General features: G+C 39.4%; 1 pseudogene; it reads right to left on the bottom strand.

The window, feature by feature from the left end:
* Positions 1–4,318: 4,318 nt before the first annotated feature.
* On the bottom strand, positions 4,319–5,106 carry LOC136747351 (olfactory receptor 2A25-like; annotated as a pseudogene).
* Between the last annotated feature and the right edge of the window lie 862 nt (positions 5,107–5,968).

The following is a 5,968-nucleotide window of genomic DNA, read 5'->3' as shown; positions in this document are numbered from 1 at the left end:
TTGTAACAGGTGCTTGGACCTTAGTTTATTCGGTTCTATAGTCTGGATGTGATGGGACTGGCTCCCTCTATTGGGAACCTGGTTTTGGCTAAAGTTGAGCCTCAGTAGCCCTGTGAGGCACAGCCTGGCCATTTTGTACAATCTACCTGACTGCCCTCATATATCAGTGCATCCTGTAAGGCGTGGCCTCGGATGGTGCTTGTATGAACCCTTACCCTTCCTGGACTATGTCTCTCCAGTTGAGCACCCAAGGGCGCTGATCCTATTACTGCAAATAATGTCCTGTAGAATTGATTGCTCCTGCAGCGGAGCAGGCGCTGTTGCCCTGTGTAAGCCTTTCTGTACATAGGTGCAGGTGTGAAAAAATGCTGTAAAGTAAGAATGCTTTCAAAAATAGACATGTTCATAGATTATATTTATCAATTAACAAAATGCAAAGTGAGTGAACAGAATATAAAACATCCTTTTCCTTCAAAACAGCATCAATTCTTCTAGGTACACTTGCACACAGTTTTTGAAGAAGTTCGGCAGGTAGGTTGGCCCAAACATCTTGGAGAACTATCCACAGTTCTTCTGTGGATTTAGGCAGCCTCAGTTGCTTCTCTCTTCATGTAATCCCAGACAGACTTGATGATGTTGAGATCATGGCTCTGTGGGGGCCATACCATCACTTCCAGGACTCCTTGTTCTTCTTTACGCTGAAGATAGTTCTTAATGATTTTTGCTGTATGTTTGGGGTCGTTGTCATGCTGTAGAATAAATTTGGGGCCAATCAGATGCCTCCCTGATGGTATTGCATGATGGATAAGTATCTGCCAGTACTTGTCAGCATTGAGGAGACCATTAATTCTGACCAAATCCCCAACTCCATTTGCAGAAATGCAGCCCCAAACTTGCAAGGAATCTCCACCATGTAAAGGTTCCACTTGGTTGGGCGCCTGGTGTGGAAAGAGCACACCAGAAAAACAGCAATAAAAGATTGACCAAAAAAGAAATAAGTAAAGAGGACAGCTAACTTGTGGAATGTCACCAGGGCACAGGTAGTAAGAGCACTGACATAGAAAGTAAAGATGGAGAATAAAGATCACATAACCTGGACCCTGTGCCAGCTAGCCCGAGCATAAGATCCACAGGGTCAATAATTGCAGACAGATGTGAAGTCCACAATGATCCACACCACGCACTGTATAACGTAAACAATGAATTAAGTGAAACAAAAAATACAAATGCAATAACTACAAAATCCAAAAATCCAAGTCCTATCCAACAATGTCATGGCCAAAACAAACATGTTCAATGATAAATAGTTGGAATAACAAAAAGTGATCACAACAACCAAATACCTTAAATTTCAGTTTAGGTATACATTTATATATTATTCTCCCCTAGTTGAGCTCAACATAACCCAAAATACCCATAAAAAAGATGAACAAACTAAAAAAGGCAGCACTGCTTCACTGTTGCCTGCAGACACTGATTCGTGTACCGCTCTCCAGCCCTTCGGCGAACAAACTGCCTTCTGCTACAGCCAGATAATTCAAATTTTGACTCATTAGTCCAGAGCACCTTCTGCCATTTTTCTGCACCCCAGTTCCTGTGTTTTCATGCATAGTTGAGTCGCTTGGCCTTGTTGCCACGTTGGAGGTATGGCTTTTTGGCCGCAAGTCTTCCATGAAGGCCACTTCTGACCAGACTTCTCCGGACAGTAGATGGGTGTACCAGGGTCCCTCTGTTTTCTGCCAATTCTGAGATGATCTCACTGCTGGACATCTTCCGATTGCGAAGGGAAGTAAGCATGATATGTCTTTCATCTGCTGCAGTAAGTTTCCTTGTCCGACCAGTGCGTCTACGGTCCTCAGCGTTGCTGTTTCTTTGTGTTTCTTCAAAAGAGCTTGGACAGCACATCTGGAAACCCCTGTCTGCCTTGAAATGTCTGCCTGGGAGAGACCTTGCTGATGCAGTATAACTTCCTTGTGTCTTGTTGCTGTGCTCAGTCTTGCCATGGTGTATGACTTTTGACAGTAAACTGTCTTCAACAACCTCACCTTGTTAGCTGAGTTTGGCTGTTCCTCACCCAGTTTTATTCCTCCTACACAGCTATTTCTGTTTCAGTTAATGATTGTGTTTCAACTTACATATTGAATTGATGATCATTAGCACCTGTTTGGTATAATTGCTTAATCATACACCTGACTATATGCCTACAAAATCCCTGACTTTTTGCTAGTGTACCTAGACGAATTGATGCTGTTTTGAAGGCAAAGGGTGGTCACACCAAATATGGATTTGATTTAGATTTTTCTTCTGTTCACTCACTTTAGTTAATTGATAAATATGTTATTTTAACATGTCTATTTTTGAAAGCATTCTTACTTTACAGCATTTTTTCCCACCTGCCTTAAACTTTTGCACAGTACTGTATGTATATAGTTGTTGCAGGTGTGTGGATGTGCTGCCTTGCCACCCCACTGTTGATACAGTTTGTTTGCAGTTTCTAGTTGGGAACACAGTAGAGCACCCCACTGAACCACTCCTGGCTGTGGCTTTGTATATAGTTTGTTTGAACATCATTGATGTGCATTAGAAACAGTAGAGCACATTGCCATGCTGTTCCTGGTCCTGGATACTAGTAGAGCAGGCTGTTATCTGCTCCTGTTGTCAAGCAGCTGTACACAGGTGCTGTTGTTCTGTCTGCCCCACATTGTATATAGTTTTGTAACTTAGTAGAGCTCACCGGTTCTGCTCCTGGTCATGACTAGTTGAGCAGGTGCACTCCCACTCCTAATGTCGAATTGAATACTGCTCTTGGCAGCGGAGCAGGTTTATATGACAATTCTGGTTAAGAATCAGTAGAGCAGGCTTATTGAAGCATATCTTGTATGGGGCCCACAACGGGTGTGGCCATGAAGGGCCATTCCTGATGCATCCTATATAAAAGTTCCTAGTTGTAGTTGAGGCCACCTTAGCAGGCGTTACCTTGGGGCAGGCTTCATTACCAGTCCGCTGCCCTCCTACCTTGCGACAGTTTGGCAGTGTTCTTGGCAGAATGTAACCTCGGTATCTGAAGAAGAGAACACTGAACAATGTTGCACATTTTCTTGTGAGTTCTGCCTCCCGGTAAAGAGGAAGTAGTTGTCCACGCAGGGAATAATATACAAACAGGAACAAGAAGTGGTGTTTGTATGATGCACTTACTGGCCTATAGGCAGTTCCCTCCCCCTTTGGGCGGTGTTCTCTTTTTCACATAACCGAGTATGCAGTCACAACTCATTGTTTGCCTTCAGTATCTGAAGAAAGGATCAGTCAACAGCAAAGCAAATAGTGTTTGCCTTCAGTATGACAATGCAGTAAATATTTGTATTAATACTAACAATAAAGTAGGCTAATTTCAGTAATTTCATATGCATATAATTAATTGGTTGATTCAATATTTTTTATTGTTTTTTTCTTTTAGTATCAGCTGACATCATACACATCCTCCTGCATAACAAAGCATGCAAAATTTCAATTTCCAACACATTTCCAACCAGTGAGCAACATTATTCATATGTGGGATTTTACTTGTATACAAATGTAGTACATCCTGACAACATTGAAAAAACAATTATATATGTATCTTTTAAATATGGTGCAATGTTGCTTTGTTTCCTGGAATGCTGGAATATCCATCTTCCCCTTCCCAGCAGGTGGCAGGTTGTTGTCCTGGTGAGGCATCCCACCACATTGCTTCACAACATGTTTCAGCTTGAAACACACAGACTGGAATAGGGTAGCAGGCAATACACACCAACTTCACATCAGCTACCATTATCGATTTTGGGAAATGTTGCAAATATTTATATTAGGATATTATGGCACTGCTCACCACATTCTCAAATAAAGGACATATAACAAAATGTTTACATCACGGATTATCACTACAGAAAGACACATTGCAGTATATTTGCACTGCAACTGGTTTTTAGTTGAAAATCTGCCTCAATGTCTGTTCTGATTCTGAAAAAATATATAAATATATCCATGGGTTGAATGAAAGCTTACAGTAAATTATGACACAATACTTTGAAAGGATCTTTTGACATTACCTGAATAAAATTTAATGAGTGAAACCAAGTCTGCCAATTTTGAAACTCATGCAATGTATTTCTAATGAGAAAAAAATATGAATGTAAAACATATATTTGACTCATTTTCAATATCAATTTTCAAAGCATTTCCTCCAGTAATTTAAACGTAATTTAAAAGTAATTTAAAATTATAGACTTGATGTGTTTTTTGTTTTTTTTTAGACATCCATACATCTATAAAAGACACCATGCTATTCTTGGGGAGCAACAGCCTTGAATATTCTGAAAAGCTGACTTCTTATTTCCTTTGTTCTGAAGCAGTACACAAAAGGATTCACCAAGCAGGGGCCCAGAGAAGAGAAAATAATTAATACATTACGTTCTGTGAGGCTCAAAACCAACCCTATGCGTGTCAGAATAATAATGACAAATTACTGTACATCTTTTTCCTGTCTTCTGAGGGGGCAATTTTAAGCACAGTGAAGATTATCTTAAGGTAGGATATACAAATCAAAGCAAAGGAACCAAATAAAATGAAGAAGGAGATCACAGTTGTTAAAACAAAATATTCATCAGGATTGACACAAGCTGCCCTAACCATAGCAGCATAGTCACAGAAAGCATATTTAATAGTTCTTTGGCAGTAAGGAAGTCTGTCAGCTGTTCCTGGTAGAACTGCAATAAAGGCAAAACCCAGCACCCACGATGCCACTGTTAATAACACTATACGAGTCTTAGTGAGGATACTGTGATATCTCAAAGGATTGGAGATTGCAACCAACCGATCATAGGCCATCAAGCTAATAGTTAACTTCTCCATTGCAAAAGCTAAGTGGTACACAGTCATCTGAGTAATACAGGACCTGTAAGAGACTGCAGTGATGTCAGCTAATAGCACCAGGATCATTGTTGGGCTGGAGCTGGTGCTGCAGATGACATCTACAACAGAGAGACTGCAAATGAAGAAGTACATCGGGGTGTGCAGACGCTTGTCTCTTGCGATGATGTAGATGTTTGCGCTGCTGCCCAATAAAATCATTAAATAAATGATCAAAATTATGCATCCGACTGCCTTTGGATTCTGAGTCCCACTGAAACCAGTGATGTAAAATTCTGTTATGGCTTCAGCTGTAAGGTTTGCAAATGGCATGATCCACAATTACTGTAGTCTCTGATTCTGTAAGAAAAATAGCAGTTTAAGCATGATAGAGATGGAAAAGAAAAGACAGTATTTCTGTCATTCTATGAAACTGTTGTTTTATATTTTAGCATCTTATAAGAACAATACAGTTCATGTAAATGTATATAATATGCTCATATAAACAAATTAAGGTTACATTGAATGCATAGTATATTCAGCTCAATGTAAAGTTTAATTGTTTCAAATAAAAACATTCTTTACGTTCTGAATGTTCTTTCTTTAGAAATATTTTTTTAAAACCTTCCCTTTTCATTCAGCTTATTACATTATTAGATAAAGATTGAGTTTGAAAACTATTTGTACCACATGTGACTGAAATAATGGTGCTCAGTCGTCTTGCTTAAGATTAATGTAGCTACTTACATGTCTTTCTTGTATTCTGGCTTTGTGGACATGAGAGCTGAGAAGTATTCATTGTGAGATTGGTCACCAATGTAGCATCCTGTATACACAAGAGCACTCATTATAAGATAATTAACCACTATTAATTTGCCATACATGTAATACATGTAGGAATATCATAATTATAACTCTGTACTTTTGACCTCTGAGACTTTGTTTTTAGAATGTGAGCATGACATCAAAATCTATAGAGACTCACCATCCAAATACTGTGAAAGAGTGACAGTGATGTCAAAATGAAATAAATCTCTCAATTATGAATCCTCTGGAAGGAACATGAATTCCTCTCTTCTGTTAA

This window comes from Amia ocellicauda, chromosome 3, assembly GCF_036373705.1.
Source record: "Amia ocellicauda isolate fAmiCal2 chromosome 3, fAmiCal2.hap1, whole genome shotgun sequence".
Classification (NCBI taxonomy): Eukaryota; Metazoa; Chordata; class Actinopteri; order Amiiformes; family Amiidae; genus Amia; species Amia ocellicauda.
This window is presented reverse-complemented; position numbering and strand designations above follow the sequence as displayed.